Source organism: Juglans regia, chromosome 1 (assembly GCF_001411555.2).
Source record: "Juglans regia cultivar Chandler chromosome 1, Walnut 2.0, whole genome shotgun sequence".
NCBI classification, from domain to species: domain Eukaryota; kingdom Viridiplantae; phylum Streptophyta; class Magnoliopsida; order Fagales; family Juglandaceae; genus Juglans; species Juglans regia.
In genome coordinates, this window is record NC_049901.1 from 20235648 (window position 1) to 20255699 (window position 20052).

The window sequence follows — 20052 nt, forward strand, 5'->3', positions numbered from 1 at the left end:
TTTTTTTTTGGTAAAGTAGATCTAACTTATCATACAAAGTATCGTCAGTTTTTGAGTTTACTTTTGTGAAATATCTTTACGGTTGTAGTATTTCTCATATATTTTAAGTTTAGAGGAATGAAATAATTGTGATGATTGCTTGGTTCCTATATATGTGTATATATAGTTTTAAGATTTCGATTTTTCTTTTTTGGATGATTTTTGGTATACGGCCTTACTCCCTGAAACCAACGTAAGAACTAAGAACCAATACCATTAGGATATGTTTGGATGTTAAGAGTATATCAGATTATCTGTGAATAGTAGTGAAATAGTATATAAATAATAGTGAATAATTTGTGAATAGTAGTGAACTATTTTTGAATAATAGTGAAATAGTTTGAAATGATCTAAGCTCCCAAATACAAGCTTAAAATGCAAGATCATTAGCTTTGCCATCCATGTAACGCCTCGGTCTCGGATGGGGTCGAAGAGTTACCAACTGTTATCTAAAATCATATCTCACAGTATAGATAAAATCTCCAATATCTCAAATACACATAGATCTCATTGTTTTAACTCAACTACTCTAAATAATTATCTAGGAACACCACAAATTCTTAATATAAACGTCAACCTCTGAACATACCATATCATCAGAATATAATAATTTTATTGAATAAAATTCTCTAATAACCATGACATCCTTTTGGGCTTAATTCACTATCCTCAAATGGTCTTACCTATGCTTTCTATTCTTGATTCTTAGTTGAAACATCCAAAATATCTGAAAATATTATGGAGATAAGAGGTGAGTTATATCCACAAGAAATTTGACTTTTTGAGTCACATGAAATCGACGCAAAAATGCCAAAATAGTGACACAAATGATTATTTCTATCCATCGCTCATCGACGCAAGGGAGACGGTACTACTTACTCTCAAAAGCACTTTCACGTCGAAGGTAAATAATGTCGCAAAAACAAGACTATTTGCGTCATGAGACGAAAAAAATAGATGGTTTTGTCGTAAATGATATTGGATACAATGACAAAAGTACCTATTTGCGATGGTGATATGGTGTTGTAAAAACATACAACTGCAAATCAATTTTCATTTCCGGCACATGTATGTGTTCGCAAAAGGAATTTGGAGCCACAATACATAATCTTTGGCAACTATGTAGGTTGTTGCAAATATGAGAGATAGTGCAACAAAAAGCAAAAAGTTATTTGCGTCGATAGTTTTGGCGTCACACATGCTTGGGATGGTAATGATATGAATGGTTCATGTTATATTTTTCCGACAATAACAAAATGTACGCAAATATCTGTTTACCCAACGCATATTTTGGATGCTAAAAAATTAATGTCTTTTGGCCGCAAATGAGTTATTAGCGAGATAGCATATTTGAATTTCTGGTCGTTGATAAATATGCTTGAAATGTTTACTACTTTAGGAACTTTAATAATCCATAAAATAGATTAAATAAACATTAATGTTTCCCTTGAATTTTTATGCAAAATTCAATTAATGAACCTGAAATGATTTAAAAAAAAAAAGATTTTCAAATAAAAAATCATTCCATATACATGTAAGCACAAAAGTCCAATTACAAATCATTATATCCTACTAGCCAGGTAAAAAAACCAAAATATGTACACAGATTCCAAATGAACTAGAAGTATATAACTGCTTTCACTTAGAGTTCATCTCATCTATATATGCATAGAAATTATTGAGTAGTGCTTTTTTCCCTTAGTGTTCATGATGAGTCAACTAAAGTACCATCATATATTATACATAAAATGTGCCTAAACAATATAAGTCAAGCAACTTCTTACAATGTTCTTACACACAAGCTTAATACTACATATTTGGTAGATAACTTCACTATGTGCTGTGCACACTATATATGTGGCAGACTACAAGAACTTCTTACAATTTCTTGATGGAAGAATAGTTAGATTTTGCCTAAGAACCTTCGATCCAATGTCTTCTCAATCACCCATCAGCTTTGTGATTGGTAGAATAGCATTTTTTTTTGCATACATGATTTCTTCTTACAATTAAATAAATTGAGTAATATTAAAAAGACAATAAAAGACTAGAAATCCAATATATATTAAGTTGTTTAACTAATATCATATATACATGTATGTCACATCCTCATATTGTTAAATAAACAATCAATTCAAAATATCTCCGGATATAAGGAAAAAAAAAAACAGTGGTCATACAAATGCAACAATTATGATCAAGTTGTCCCACAAAAAAAGAAACCTGAAAGTCCAAGCACACGATATATGTCTTCCTACACATGCTAAAGGCAAAGCACAAAAAAAATCTTACTCATCTCTCCATCTGGCATTCATTGGCATTAACCTATAATTCTATTTATGGAATAACACTAAAACTTTTTGGATTCTTTTTCCTAAATTTTTGTTGGAAACCAAATATAGCATCGAGAAAATTCCAAGCACGTATATAAATCAAAAAAGAAAAGAATGAGGAGATTATCTAACCTTCATGATCAAATCTTCACTAAGCCTCAACATGTCCTCTAAAGGATTGAAAGCCATTTCAATATCTTAATCAACATGCTTGTCTATGTATTACTCTTGCATGACAGCCCATAGATAATATTCACATATGTATTTATACGCATGACAGCCCATTCACATGTGCACACATACCAAAAGAATAAGACCATCAATGTAGAACAGGATTACACACCAATGAATCCACAACATAGATTTTAAGTATGCATTACTCTTCCATTCAAATGATACCCAGCCTGTTTTGTTCACACAATTCCATCCAAGACCAAGAATTTATCTTTTTCATCTCAATGGACTCAAATAGTAAATCCTTTTTTGTTCTCTATAAAAGCTACAAGGACCCAAAAGTATTTCTCCAAGTGTAACACCCGGGCCCAAAAATTTACTGGACTGATTGGACTATTTTTATTTTTTTTACAGTCGAGTTGAGGTTTTTATTTATTTATTAAGTAAGAGGACCTATTTTCTCTAAAACTGAGAGACCCATCATCCAAATCTTTTTAGAAACTTCCCCACCACGCACGTTCTCCACGCCATGCACTCTTCCATCCCACTAGGGTTCACGATAAAGCGTCTTTATATACCCACATATTCATGCAAAATTTCAGTTTTTCCCTTCCCTTTCTAGGGTTTTCACATCACATATATATACACATATATTAGCCCATGCATAGAGAAACTACCTTTGTGACATTTGCTGCCGCCAGCCACTTCCCTCAGCCTCCTGTTGCATGAATCAACAGCCTCCAATAGATGCCACCATCCAACCACCACGTAAGCCCCAACTCCTCCATGCATGACCAATGCAACACCCTTGTTTAGCCACCGTGTGAAACTGCCTAGCTCCATGCACAACATCTAGCAAAGCTGACCAGCATGCCAAAGTCTCCCACGCATGTTGAAAGCCACCGAGCCACACTTTAAACCTCCATTGCTCTACCCTGCACCACCATACCCCACACTTAGCCTCCCAACATAGAAGCTCTTTCACATGCATCACCGAAACACCCCTATTTTTGCACCTCAAAATAGAGCACCACTCAACCCTTTCGATGCCGCTAGCCACGGCAAGGGAGGTCCAACGACACTAATGCCCAACCACTTCGTGATCTGCTGCCGCCCCAACCACTCTATCTCCTTGCTGCCTCGGTGAGTATCTCGCATGGTATCCCTCTCACCGTGTTTCATCTCTCTGGTCTCTCTCTCTCTCTCTCTCTCTTTCTCTCTCTCACTGTTCTCTCTCTCTCGCTCATCTCACTCTCTTTCTCTCAATATGCCGCTGTTGGGATAGCCACCTTCCACCGCAACCTCTTTCCCCCATGGTGCTGCTGCCTCTTAGTTTTCCATGGCTAAGTGCTGCTGCTGTACTCACGTCTTGGTCCTCTGTTTTTGTGGTAGTTTACTTAAAAATGAAATATTTTTGTGTCTCTGTTAACCTAATAGAAGAGATGTATTATTACCATTTTGCCCCTTAGTATGATGTTTCCAGATATATTATTTCAGATGTTTAGGTTAATGGATTTATATTTTAATGAGTTGATTATGTATATTGGGTTTGAAATCATGAGTTTTATATTACATGCAGTAACCTTTTTTTTATTATTTGGACATAGACGTATGGAGTTATAGTACTAAGTCAGTATACTGATACTTTTAACAGAGTAATTATAAGTTGATCATGTTTTAGTTTTTATATATTAAACTCATTTTGTATGAGTTTTGTTTTAAATCCAGATTAAATAAATATTTGAAATCTATTATTAGCATTAATATATTTTTTAGAAGTACATAGTAGTGCAAAATTTTTATTTTGAACTCTTTAAAGAGAAACTAATTAGTCTACTTTTATCAAATGAAATATTTGCTCTCCTATTTTAATCGGTTTTGTTTTAATGAGTTTTAAACCAAAAATGTATTTTATGGCATAATTGTATTTATTATTAATATTATTATGCAATTTTAGACATATTCTGAGTTTAATAGTTATGTGGATATTGAGGAATTTAGAAAGTGATGGTATTTTAGAATTAAGAGAAATTTTAGGTTTTTGAGGAATTAAAATAGGTATTTCAGGTGTAATATGAGATTATCTGTTCATTGGAGATTTATTTAAGTTACATGAATTTTTATAGGTGATGATTGATAATTGTTAAGTATTGTTGTGGAGAATTTTATGTAAAGCTAAGAACCCTAGGTAAGCGGGGTTCATATACTAGTTTTGCATAAAAGAAATGAAAAGAGGTTGACTTTGAAAATATGCATGTTTGCTTTTGAAAAGAAATTTGAAAACGACATCAGATGTTTGTTCTGCTAATGCATAAATTCTATATAAGAGATAGTATTTTCTGTCATGACTGGTGTATACATGAGCTAATTTTGTGCATTATGTTTCTGAATTATGCAAAAAGAGTGAATATGAAAATCTAAAATTTTTGTTGTGAATAAGTGAAGATGTTTTGATTCTGTTTATTTCGAACATGTGAAATGATTTGAAACTGTTCAGTTTTCGGTTTTGATATGATGTGACATCTGAAAACCTTGGCATGAATTTCTGATTCTGTATTTGAATATGATTTGATTCCGATATTGTTCTGTTTAGTTTCTGTTAAGGCCCAGCCATGAGTATAATGGTGGTTTATAACCCTACCACGGGGGTGAAACATGGTATATGGCCTAGTCACGAGTATAATGGTGGTTTAAGGGTAAAACATAGTATACGGCCCAGCTATGGGTATAATAGTGGTTTATAACTCTACCACGGAGGTGAAACATGGTATACAGCCAAGCCACGAATATAATGGTAGTTTATAACCTGACCACGAGGGTTAAACATGGTATTTATCCCGATGCAATGCTCCAATATGATATGAAGATGATGTCTCAGTTTATGATATGGAGAATGATTTTTGAATAAGAATGTTTTTCTTAAAGTTTCGCTCTGATGTTTTGTAACAAGTTTTGTTTATACATTTTGAAAGTAAATATGTTAGTTCTGCATTCTGAAAGTAAATGTTTTGTTCTGCATACCAAACTTTATAAATGTTCATGTTTACATGTTAGTATAAGTTCTCTGGTTACTGAATTGTTGATAACTCACCCCTTATCTCTACAATATTTTTTCAGATATTTTGATAGTTCAGCTGAGGATCAAGATTATGAGACATTGGGTGAGATGATTTAAATATAGTGGATTAAGTATAGAAAGTATTTATGAGTCTTGTTGATTTTTATTAAGAAATTTTATTATGTTACGATGACTTTGCATTTTGAAAAATTGGTTTATTGAGAAAATTAGTTTGAATCGAAATTTTTATATGATATTGGGAATTTTGAATTTATTATTATATTGTTGAAATGTGAGTTTTAAGTGATAGGAAGTAACTCTCCCACCCTTGCGGGATCGGGGCGTTACACCAAGTCTCAACCACAACAGGTGTTAATGATAGAAATTCTAAATTCACATACTAATAACTCAAAGCATGTCTAAAAGTTTGGGAATCAATAACTCCACCTCTACATATAGCATATATTTATACCTCGACAAGAGAATAATTATGCAATAATTTTACCCACAAGATTTTTTCAATCGCACAAGCTCACTGAATTTCAAGATTGACTTTTCTTCTTATTACGATTTCTGCTTTAACAAGGTGGCTATGGATGTGATTTTTCCTCTTGCTTGCTTTGAACTTATAATATAGAAAAGCACCGTAAGTTTCACCCATTTACCTTCTACATTACAAAGTCGGTAACATATATGACAAACGATTGGAAGAAAATTCTGAAAGAAAATTTCCCCAAGTACTCTGAGTGATAAAATCCCAAATCCAACAATCCTAACCCTAGCAAATCTAAAAACCAACCCACCAAATCAGATAAAATCAAGACAGCTGCAAAAGTGGTGTACAACCACAACCCCCTGTCCATTGTTCCTAACCTTCAATCAATGTTCAATGATGAGAAAAAAGAGACGGAGGAAAGAGAGACAAACACAAATAGATAGAGAGAAGGGGAGAGAAAGAGGAGAGAGAGTGACTCACTAGCTAGGCAAGGCTAAAATGGGCGCGGCAGCACGCTGATGACGATGGGATGGGCGATGGACATGTGAGGCGCAAATGGGGGAGAGAGGAAAAGAAATAGAGATACAGACCTTGTGTAGGGGAAAAGACGGAAGGAAAAAGGGATTTAGGGCAAGCTCAAAACAAGTTCTGGGATTTTCTGTCTTTTAATTTTTAACATTGACTTTTTACAGCAGTTTTATTTCATTGCAAGTAGTAAGCTTGTAGTCGCAAATAATTTCAACACATTTAGCGGCCATTTAATGTTGCCGTAAAAAATGCAAAAGGTGTCGAAATTAGTTTTTTCCATCCAAATTATTTGCGTCAATTTTAATTTGATCACAAAAAATTATTTTTAGAAATGAATTTTTACTCATCGGAAATAAAACGGCGAGAATCACAAAATTTGTATTAGTGACGATAACTTGCGACGAGTTTAAATCTGACGCAAACATCATGTATTAGCATCAATTTGTGTAAGGACGGAAATGATATGATCGCAACAACCATATAATCATATTGTGTCGAAAATAATCGTCACTAAAAGAATATGTATCATCGCAATTATACAGTATAATGTTGTGAAAGATTCGAATTGTCTCTTACAGTACGATGATGAGGCCTATTTTTTGCGTCGATGGAAAATGATGCAATAGGATAAAATTGTGGATGCAAAAGATGCAGAACTGTTTGTTTTCTTGAAAATCACCCTTAACGATGGAAACTTGTGACCGGTGTAAGTTGGACAAAAAATAATTTTTAGCATCAATTTCTGTAGGGACGAAAATTAATTAGCCGCAAAAACCCAATATTCTTGTATGTAAACATATATGAACAACTCAGTAAATAGAGAATATATACTAGTATGTAAACATTAGTCTTTTCAAAGAGTTCAGAATGCAGAAACAAAATATTTTAGTTCCAATATACAAATCTCAAAAACTTGTTATCAAAAAATCAGAGCGATATTTCAAATTGTTCATATTCTAAAATCAACTGTTCATATTCAAAGACCCATTTGGCATAACATGACTGAACATTTTCATCTTATCATATCATATCATCATATCATATTATATATCATGTTTAACCCTTATGGTAGGGTTGTGGTATCCCTGGTTGCCAAACCAGACAGTATCAGAATGTGAAACTTTCCATTATTCATTCTCGAAACTCCGAGTGTGCACATAGAAAAGAACACGCAGAAAAACCACTTTGGTTCCAAAGTGGGTGCACTCATATCGGAGATGTTGGTACCAACCATATAATAGAATCAGAATCATTATAATAGAACTAGAATCAAAATCAGAAAGTCATGCCAAAAGTTTTTCATATGCATATAATATGAAACAGAGTTCTGAACATATTCATATAATTTTCACATATTCAAAATAAATTCAGAACATCTTCATATAACATGTACAAAATTTTCATATTTCATATTCGGTCTTTTGCACATATCAGAAACAACATTTCAAAATATTACTCATGTCTACATTAGTCATGTTAGAAAATATTTTTCTCTCTTATACAGATTACATAAGCAATGCAGAACACATAACTGAGTGTGTGTATGGCCAATCTATGATCATCTAATATTAATCTAGACCTGAACTTACATATAGAGAGAGGACTATGTGACAAGAAGGTGAGGTGCTCTGAGAGAGAGAAAGAAGTAGGAGAGACAGAGAGAGAAATATAATATGAGAGAAACTGAGAGAGACTCACGTTGGGAGAGGGATTGCCGTGAGGTAGGAGCGGCTGAGGCTTGGGTAGAGCTGGAGGGGTTCATCGGTGGAGGATCACGTGCTACGTAGTCTCCGACGTGGTTGTGGTGTAACTGGCAGCTAACTGCCAAGTGGGTATCAACGGCGGTGGAACTTTGGTAATGCCATGTGTCTGTTGCCGGCAAGGAATTGTGGCTGAAAACTAAGTGTTTGGGAAGGAGTTTAGATTGCTCTATTTTGGTGTAGGGGAATAAGGGATGATGGAGGCTTGCGTGGCAGTTCCTACACATGGTTCTAGTCTGGCTATGGTGGCGTGGGTTGGAGGTTTGAAGTAGTGAGCCTGGCGGCTTCCGTCGTGTAGGAGAGAACTTGACAGCGTTGGGTTGTTTCCATTGGGAGGTTATCGATGCAGGGTTGCACGTACCTAGGTTGAATGGTTTCTGGCATGCTTGGTGCTCAGTGTAGGAATACAGGAAAAAAAACGTGGAAGCTTGTGAGGTTGCTGCGTGGAGGAACTAGGGCTTCCATGGTGGTTGGAGGGTGGCGTCCGGTGGTTTACTTGATGAGCAACTCAACCGAATCCTGCATACTCGATGGCTCGATTTGCTTTTGGCGTGGTGTAACTCATGCATGGTTAACTGTAGCTTCAAGTGGTGGTTCCCATGCGGCTTCCTGGCTGTTTGGTCTCTTAAGGTGGCATCTAGGGAGGGGTTGGTGTTGGTTGGCGTGAAGGAGCATGGGGTGGATCAACGTGGATGGTGGAGCTGCGATTGGCGATGGAGAACAGGGAAAACCGAGTGAAACTCGGCAAACCCAAAATCGTAGGGAAGAAGACTCAAGAGAGACTAACGAGTGAAAGTGATATGTTGTGATGGGTGGGGGTTAGAAAACAGATTGAAAAAGGCGTGGGAAGGTGGGAATATTGAGGAGGAAAAATCTGGCGAAGGAGGTAGCTATCGAGGTGGGGAAGGAAAGAGGGAAAAGAAATCCCTTACGTAAAACGGTGTAGTTTTGGCGAGTATGTTGTTTCTTCGTGGGCGGGGGTCTAGGTGTTACATCATTCCCCCCTTAAAAAAAAATCTTCCTTGAAATTTACTAGTACCACAAGCAAAGCCTAAACACTTTTCAACCACATTCATTCCATGCTTATTCTAATCCTTAGTTATATTGTCAAATCTAACGTTTTAAGATTCTAACCCTCCAATATTTTAGTTCGATGCCTCACATATTTCCTACTCCTCTAGGCGTAGACCTCCACGCACATAGTATCAATCAGCATACTATCTAGGGTCCAATTCAAGTCTAGAAATATAACCCTTAACAACATAATTAAAAGCCTAGTAATAATTTCATCCAAAATCTTAACTTGAATTCATATAAAATAGTATATAGAACCCTCCAATTAATATAAAAATCTCAAATAAAAGTAACTTAAACTTTCCCAAGTTCAGGGTCACTTAATTCAAAAAGGTATCCAACTCGTGGTCCCTAAAAATTTATTCTTCCTCATAATCCTCGAAATTAAAAATCCCTAGCCACAAGATTTATATTCTAAATGATCTCATGTCAACATATTTTTAAACTCTCATGAAGTTTACTTTCAATTCATCATGCCAAGCTTCATTTGTACTCAATAAAAAATTTCACCATTACTTCCTCAATCTCATATTTATAACACCACTATGTCTATTATCTATTACCTCTGGTCCCAAAAATATCCCTCGTTCTTAATAATCCTCAAAATTTAAATCTATATAATGAAATTTAAGTCCTAAGTGATATCAAGTCACAATTAATTTCAAAATCCTCACTAAGTTTACTCTTCAACCATCGTATTACCAAAAACAAGCTTCCATTGCGAACGCTAATAACTTCACCAAAATGTCTAAAACTAGGATCCATAAGTACATCAACGCGGAGTCTAATCCATTTCAGCATCTGCCAAAATAACTTTTACCACAATTTGATAACAACTAGATTTCTTATCTACCAAATCCATGCACACTCACGTGTACTTTTAGATACACTCTTCCATTCTCAACTGCAATCAATAGCCATCAAGTACACATTTATGTCTGATGACCACACACTAGTACTCATAGCATCCTTACCATCCTTTGATTTTGGAGTGATTCGAGAACTCAGAAACCCATACACCAAATCAAGCCCATGAGGTGGATAGGGTTGGATAGTCGTAACAAAATGGTCGAAAATCAAAGATAAACTAGTGAAGTTGGGACCTTCTCACATACTTTCTATCGGTGAAAGAGAACTAATCTAATGATTGAAATCACATTTAGGCACAAATGTTGTGCTCCACTAAGTGACTATGGAGGAAATTGACTCGCACCTAGAATAAGAGGATCACACGATGGAGCTAGGTTCAAGATTGTCCTTCTATTGGAAATTCATAATTAAAGTTCAAACCTTTTGTCAAAAATAGCCCCCAAAATATTATTGTCAGAACACTAAGTTGCCAAAAAGATTTCGTTAAGTTGGACAAAGAAGTTGGTTGTTAGCTTACTAAATATAAATAAGTAATGTATATAGGCAATTGTTTTTAAAAGCCCAACTAAAAGAATTATCAAAAATGGTTATTTTTTCTTCATGTCAAATTCCCAAAAGGTTTTTTTTTTCAAAGTCCAACTCAAAGAAGGTTTAGAAAAATGTTAGTTTTCCTTCACGTCAAATTTAAAAGAAACTTCAAGAAAGACAACTTAGAAACTTTTGAAAGAAATTGACCGTATCTTAATAATAAATGGAAGACATGCAATATGGACCATTTTGCAAGATATTCATGAAAGGATCTGCTCGAAAAGTGTAACAGGTATGAGCATAAGGAGGTCTGAATATTTAGGGAGGATCAACTTAAAATTAGTTAGGCTAAACCCAAGAGTAGCGATGATAGGTAGGTTTGAGGGGTGAGATGAGAATTTTGTGTTTTGTTTTGAAGTTTAAAATATTAAGTTTTAATATTATTATTGTTTTGGGATTTGAAAAATGTGTATTGGGATTTGAAAAAGTTGAATTGTTTATTATATTTTGTATGGAAATTTGAAAAATGTGTAATGATGAGATGAGATGAGATGAGATAAGAATTTTGTGTTTTGTTTTATGCCCCAAACCTACCCTAAAGCATTCACAGAGAAAAGAGTTGAATATATATATATATATATATATATATTAACCCGGTCCTACCCGTAGCTTAAACAAAAATACATATAATCAAAACCTTGAATCTCACTAAAATATGCCCTAATGCTTCAGCCTAAGTTCTAAAAACCACGAATTTGATACCTTCAAAACGTATTCGAATTCACTCTCACAACTTGTAGTCCTAAACGCATTACATCTCACTCATGTACACCTAAACATCATATTTAATCAGTCCACACATTTTAAATCACCAAATTTAAGTTTATAGATTCCAACGACATGTTTGTAGCCTCTAAAACATCGATGTCACAAGTCTATACCTCAAGTTCCTAACCAAAACCCATTCCATGAAGTCAACCCGAAATCTAAACGTTAAATATCATCTCTAAAAATTCACAAAATTCTCAAACATTACATCCCAACCTCCTCAATTTTTTTTAAAAGTCGGCAAAATGCCAAACCTGGCTTTCGATTAAGCTTATACCTTCCAAAATCTAAACCTTAAATCTTATAAAAATAATTTTCTAAAGTTTAAAGAATAAGCCTATCGAATCTAAAATATCAAATGTTATAAAAATCATTTTTTAAAATTTAACTCAGAATTCGTAAGCCACCTTCCATGAGTTTGCAAATGTGGAAACCTTAAATATCATCAAAATTATATCATGGAGCCTACAAAATTATAGAACCTTAGACCTTATCAAAATCATTTTTAAGGTATTCAGAATCTCTAAACCTCGAATTTCCAAAAATGCAATCCATAAAGTCTGCGGAATCTCAAATCATAAATAACCACATAATCATCTCTAGTCCTCAAATTTCTACACCTCCAATATTAAGTTACTTCCTATAATCACAAATATCCAAAATCTCATATGTTATAATCTGCATAACCTCAAACTTGACTCTGATACCAACTATAACGCCCCGGTCTCATATGGGGTATGAGAGTTAACCGTTACCTAAAATCATATCTCACAGTATAGATAAAATCTCCAATACCTCAACTACACGTAGATCTCACTATTTTAACACAATTACTCTAAATAATTAACTAGGAACACCACAAACTCTTAATATAAACGTCAACCTCTCAACATACCATGTCATCATAACACAACAAATATATTGAATAAAATTATCCAATAACTATGACATCGTTTTGTACTTAATCCACTATGCTCACATAGACTTACCCATGCTTTCTATTCTTGATCCTTAGCTGAAACATCCAAAATATCTAAAAATATAATAGAGATAAGGGGTGAGTTATCAACAACTCAGTAAGCAGAGAACATATACTAGTATGTAAACATGAACCTTTTCATTGAGTTCAGAATGAAAAAACAAAACATTTCAGTTCCAATATGCAGATCTCAAAAACTTGTTATCAAAAAATCAGAGCAACATTTCAAACTGTTCATAATCTAAAATCAACTATTCATATTCAAAAACCTCTTTGGCATAACATAACTGAACATCTTCATCTTGTCATATCATTAATTTCATATTGTATCCTACCATCATATCATATCATATCATATATCATATTTAACTCTCGTGGTAGGGTTGTGCTATTCCTGGTGGTCAAATCAGGCAGTATCAAAATGTGAAACTTTTCTTTATTCATTCTCGAAACCCCAAGTGTGCACACATGAAAGAACACGCAGAAAAATCACTTTATTTTCAAAGTAGGTGCACTTATATCAGAGATGTTGGTACTAACCATATAATAGAATCAGAATCATCATATTAAAACCAGAATCAGAATCAGATCAAAATCAGAAAATCTTGCCAAAGGTTTTTCAGATGCATATAATATCAAACAGAGTGCTGAACATATTCATATCATTTTCACATGTTCAAAACAGATTCAAAACATCTTCATATAATATGTACAAAATTTTCATATTTCATATTCATTCTTTTGCACATTTCAAAAATATCATGTCAAAATATTGCTCATGTCTACATTAGTCATGTTAGAAAATACTTTTCTCTTTCATACAGATTTCATGAGTAATGAAGAACAAATAGCTAAGTTTGTTTTCACATTTTCTTTTCAAAACATATCATACACATTTTCATAAACCAATCTCAGTTCACTTTCTTTTTATGGAAAGTCTAACATAGGAATCTCGCTTACTTGAACTTTTTAGTTTCTCTTAATTTTCTTACAACAATGCCAAGGGAATATCAGTCTTCACCTATAAGATAGTCACGTAACCTGGATAAATTTTCAATTGAACACATATTTTGTAATTAAAATCTGAGATAAAAAAAAAATAATATTTTCCTTAATGTCTAAAATCTTCGAGACCCAAAAATATCAACTCTCCCCAAAATACCTTGATTCCCACATAATTTCTCCAAACAATTACACAATTAAAACCTAAGATTATATTAACCCCATAATTTGGCCTTCTAATATTGTCCATGCACGAATTCTTTGACCCCTGAAACATACCCATATGACTCCTACCTTCAGTGTGTGTATGGCCAATTTGTGATCCTCTAATATTAATCTAGACCCGAACTTACGTATAGAGAGAGGACTGTGACAGGAAGTTAAGGTGTTGTGAGAGAGAGAAAGAAGTAGGAGAGACAGAGAAAGAGAAATAAAATATGAGAGAAAATGAGAGAGGCTCACATTGGGAGAGGGATTTCCGAGAGGTAGGAGCTACTGAATCTCGGGTAGAGCTGGAGGGGTTCTTCGGTGGAGGACCCCGTGCCAAGTAGTCTCCGACGTGGTTGTGGTGTAACCGGCAGCTAACTGCCAAGTGGGTATTGACGGTAGTGGAATTTCGACGGTGCCAAGTGTCTATTGCCGACGAGGAACTGTGGCTGAAAAATAAGAGCTTTGGGAGGAGTTTAGATTGCTCTGTTTTGGTGTAGGGGAAATAGGGGATGATGGAGGCTAGCGTGGCTATTCCTACATGTGGTTCTAGGTTGGCTATGGTGGCGTGGGTTGGAGGTTTGAAGTAGTGGGCCTGGCGGCTTCCGTCGTGCTAGAGAGAACTCGACAACGTTGGGTTGTTTCTAATAAATGGTTAACGGTGCTGGGTTGCATGTACCCTGGTTGAATGGTTTCCAGCGTGCTTGGCGCTTAGTGTAGGAATAAAGGAAAAACAAACATGGAGGCTTGCGAGGTTGCTGCATGGACGAACTGGGGCTTCCATGGTGGTTGGAGGGTGGCACCCAGTGGGTTACCTGATGAGGAACTCAACCGAATCTGACATACTCAACCACTCAGTTTGCGTTTGGCATGGTGTAACTCATGCATGGTTAACTGCGGCTTCAAGTGGTGGTTCCCATGCGGCTTCTTGGCAGTTTGGTCACTTAAGGTGGCGTCTAGAGAGGGGTTGGTGTTGGTTGGTGTGGAGGAGCATGGGGTGGATCAACGTGGATGGTGGCGCTGCAATTGGCGATGGAGAACAGGGAAAACCGAGTGAAACTCGGCAAACCCAAAATCATAGGGGAGAAGACTCGACAGAGACTAACAAGTGAGAGTGATATGTTGTGGGGGGTGGGGGGTTAGAAAACAGATTGAAAAAGGCGTGGGAAGGTGGGAATATGGGGGAGGAAAAATCTAGGGGAGCAAGTAACCATCAGGGTGGGGAAGGAAAAAGGGAAAAGAAATCCCCTCACTTAAAACGACATATTTTCAATGAGTATGCTGTTTCTTCGTGGGTGGTTCTGGGTGTTACAATCCAACACCGTAAGTGTAAAAGAGAAATTCTTATTGCAGTCTTCAAATGGGGACTCCCGATGCACACCCTACGTGGCTATTATAAAATGCACAATTTCATTTAAGTGGGTACTCGGAAAAGACAATATTCCATTGAAACGCACAGTTCCATTCAAGTGGATGGAAAGTCGAGAAACCTTAGCCAAATGAAACGCATCGTCTAAGCCCCATCCTCATCTTCCAGAGCTTTAACCTCATGAGCCCTAAGTTCTAACTGAAGAGACATATCAACCATATCTTCATGATTCTTGGTTCGCCATGATCTTTTCCCCACATCTCTCCTTATATACAGCTATTGTGATCTCTTTTTTATTTTTGATAATACGTTAGTCTTGCACTACTGTAAATAGCTTTTTCATAGGTTTTGTTCACAACTGTATACTTTCCATCTTTATTTCTTGTATAGTTGTAGACCTCTATTTTTGTTCTCTGTAAATGCTATATAAATGGAATATGAGCCACGCATATTGCCAGCTATTTTTCTCCTTCTTACATGGTATCAAGAGCCATGAGTGGATCTTTGTCAAAATGTCTTCCTCCTTTCCCTCTTAGATTCTTCCTATGGACGAGCTAGCCTCCTTTGATCTGTTTTCTTCCAAAACAAATTTCACAGACATTTCCATTAAACTAGCCTCCACAAATTAGCTCCTATGGAAAGTCCAGGTTGTTCTCATTTTACGTGGTCATGGGCTCCTTGGCTATATCACAAATGAATTCCCTTACCCGTCTGCAATTATTACTACTACTGATGGTAGTCTAACTATCAACTGATCCTTACTGGATCAACATCTCAGTGTCCACTGCTCCTTTTTCTTAGGTGATCAATAGTGAGACCTTCCATGAAGCTTGGGACATGTTGGAGACATTGTATGGTCGACATACTCGGGATCGTGTTCAACAGACTAAAGGTGAGCTCCAATCCCTCACCAAAGGTACTACTTTAATGGAAGATTACCTTTATAAAGCCAAATCTTTGGCTCTTACTCTCCTTGGTGCCGGCAAAACAATGGACGATGATGATTTTAACATATGTTTACTTAGAGGATTAGGCTCTGAATTTGATCCCATAGTGGTTGCTTTCAATGCAAGAGATAACTTTCCCTCCCTTGAAGTTGTCATTAGCAAGTTAAGAGACTTTGGTATTCGGATTTCAGCAATAAGAGATTCCTCTTCAATCATGGCTTTCTACACCAATAGAACTACTCTTTATGCAAATCGTAATGTTGGAAACTCATCTTCTCGTGGACGTTCTCATAATTATCAGAACAAATATAAATCAAACTATGGGGGTGGCAGGTCCCAAGGTCGCATGAGCTGTGGACGTTCTCAACAAAACTCCTCCCGTGGTGGTGGCAAGCCTCCCGTACGTACTGGTCGTATAACGTGCTTCTGTTGTGGTGGACCTAACCACAAAGCCGACAACTGTTGTGCTACTATTAAAGACGCCAAAACCTATCAAGCTTTTCTTGTTGTTCAAACTGGTGATACTTCGAATGACGTCTGGTATCTGGATACTGGAGCTAATCATCACATGACTCTTACCTCTACTAATGCTAAAGGTATACTACCATATTTAGGTACCGATACTGTGATGGTTAGAAATGGTTGTGGTTTTCCCATTTTGGCTGCTAGTAACTTTGAAGTTCCACATACCTCTCTCACTATTAAAAATGCTCTTATCGTTCCTGCTTTTAAAAGGAGACTTCTCTCAGTCTCTCAATTTACTTTTGACCACAATTGTTGCTTTGTGATCTATACATTGGGTTTTTTTATAAAGGACCTGAAAACGAATCGGGTGATGTTTAAAGGCCTCGTTGATGCTGGTTTGTACCCTTTACGTGCCACTCCATTCTCTTTACCTCCAGTTGCATTCCAAGCTACCAAGGTTTCCATCACCATTTGACACGCATGACTAGTCCATCCAAATTCAAGAATTATTAAGATTTCACTCTGTTCTTTGTCTACTTTAAATAAGCATTTTGGTTTTTTGTGAAAGTTGCAGTCTTGAAAAATCTAAGAAATTGTCTTTTGCCTCTCGTACTACTAATACTCAAACTTTTCTACATACCCTTCATATGGATGTTTGGGGACTAGCTCCAATACCTTCTTATGATGGTTTTCGATTTTATTTGGTTGTTATAGACGAATTTTCTTGCTACATATGGTATTTTTCCATGGCTCATAAATTAGATGTCATTCATATCCTTCTCACATTTTTTAAAATGCTAGAAACTCAATTTCAAACTCAAATGAAAATTATTCAAAGTGACGGGGTGGTGAGTTTGTAAATACCTCAATAGGTATCTTGTCTCAGTACTCTGGAACAAAATGACTTAGCTGAACGCCGACATCGTCATATTGTTAAGACTGGTCTCACTTTAATGGCTCATGCTTCTGTTCCGTCCAAGTTTTGGATTGCTACTTTTACTACAACAATTTTTCTTCTCAATAGGTTACCCACTCCAATTCATCATGATAAGTCTCCATATGAGCTTGTTTTTAATTCTCCACCATGTTATACCCCTTTGACAGTTTTTGGTTACGCATGTTACCCATACTTAAATCCTTTTGGCCGCTCTAAACTAGACTAGTTTCAAGACCTCTAGATGTATTTTTCTTGGCTACACCAAATCACAAAGGGTATTGTTGCCTAAATCTGATCACGGGCCGTGTGTACATCTCTCGACATATTCTGTTTTATGAGACCACATTTCCTTTCTCAACACAACAAGCTTTGTCTGATGCTAATGTCCAGCATTTTAAACTTTGGTATTTACCATCCATACTTTACAATGCACCCAATAAACCCATGAGCTTTCCTCCTAGTTCATCTATATTCAGCCTTCCACTCCTCATGTCAATCCAAGTCCAAAAGATGTGCCATCTGCCATTCCTCTAGACCTTCCTTCAGACTCGGCCCCTGCTTCCTCTCAGCTTCATATGAATGCAGTGCCACTTCGTACCCATCCCATAGTTACAAGGACACATGATGGTACACGAAGACCACAAGTATTTTTAGCTACACGACATCCTATTCTAACTTATTTTATGGCAAATCTAGCCACTCAACCAAAGGATTCAAGCACATACACACAGGCCCTTACGAAACCTCTTTGGAAGTAGGCCATGTAGTCTGAATTTGATGCTCCCCATACCAACCACACATGGACTTTAGTACCAAAAACCGAAGACATGAACTTGATTAGCATTAAGTGAGTTTTTAAAATCAAGACAAAGGCCAATGGATCTATCGAACAGTACTATAAAGCCTGTCCTATTGCACAAGGCTTCACTCAACTACCAGGCCCTGATTATAACGACACAGTCAGCCTCGTTGTAAAACTTGCAACCATTCACTTGATTTTAAACATGACACTTTTTCAAGCTTGGCCTTTAAAGCAACTTGATGCGAGCAATGCCTTTTTGCATGGTGACTTACAAGAGAAAATTTATCTCACTCAACTACCTGGCTTTGAGGATTCTATATATCCCGATTATGTTTGTCGCCTATACAAGGCGCTCTACGGTCTCAAGCAAGCTCCCCGAGCATGGTACATGAAATTTAGCTCATATATCCAACAAATGGGCTTTCAACGGTCTCTGTATGATACTTCATTATTTCTTTGTCGTCAAGCTTTGAATATTATTATTCTCTTAATTCATGTGGATGACATTGTTATAACTAGTTCTTCCATTTCTTCTATCAATGCTTTTTTTTTTTTTATCTCATTTGTCTCAAGTGTTTCACATGAAGGATCTTGGAGACTTGCACTATTTTCTTGGACTTCAGGTCACACAGGATACCTCCAATATTACTCTTAGTCAAACACGTTATCTCCTTTCCTTATTGTAGAAATTCAGTCTTGATTGGGCTAAACCAGTCTCAATTCCTCTTGCGTCTGGTGTGCAACTATCTGCACATGATGGTTTTTCTCTCACAGATCTTACTATATATCATCAAATGGTTGGCTCTCTCCAGTACCTCACACTCACTAGGCCAGACATCACCTACACTATACATTATGTATGCCAGTACATGCAAGCTCCTTCGAGATTTTTCGATACTTAAAGGGAACTTTCAATCTCAGTCTTCACTATGTTAAAAGTCTCATCTCAACTATTTCAGGATTTTGCGATGCGGATTAGGCAGGCTCTCATGATGATCATAGATCAATTACTAATCTCACAATTTTCATTGGTCCTAATCTGTTGTCTTGGGGGGCAAAGAAGCAAACAAAAAAGTCTAGATCCACTAGTGAAGCCAAATATAAAGCCCTCACCTCCACCAAAATTGAACTCATGTGGTATATAAATTAGTTCCAAAGTCTTAGACATTCTATCCCAACTCCCTCCAACTCTGCATTGTGATAACAAGAGAACTCTTAACATTACCAAGAATCCCATCTTCCACCATCGGACAAAGCACATAGAGATTGATGATCATTTTGTCTGTGAACAAGTTGTTCATGTTGTGATAAAACTTGCACGTCTCGGGTGAGGACCAGGTTTTCGACATTTTCACAAAGTACTTGTGTAGTCCCAACTTCATGCCAAATCGTAGCAAGCTCTACGTAGAATCAATCCCTCCTTGACCTTGAGAGGGAATGAAGAGACATATAAGCCATATCTCCATAATTCTCGATTCTCCATAATCTTCTCCCCACATCTCTTCTCATAAACAGCTGCTATGATCTCTCTTTTATTTTTGGCAATACATTAGTCTTGCACTATTGTAAATAGCATTTCCATAGGTTTTGTTCATAGTTGTATACTTTCCATCTTTATTTCTTTTATAGTTGTAGACCTCTGTTCTTGTCCCCTGT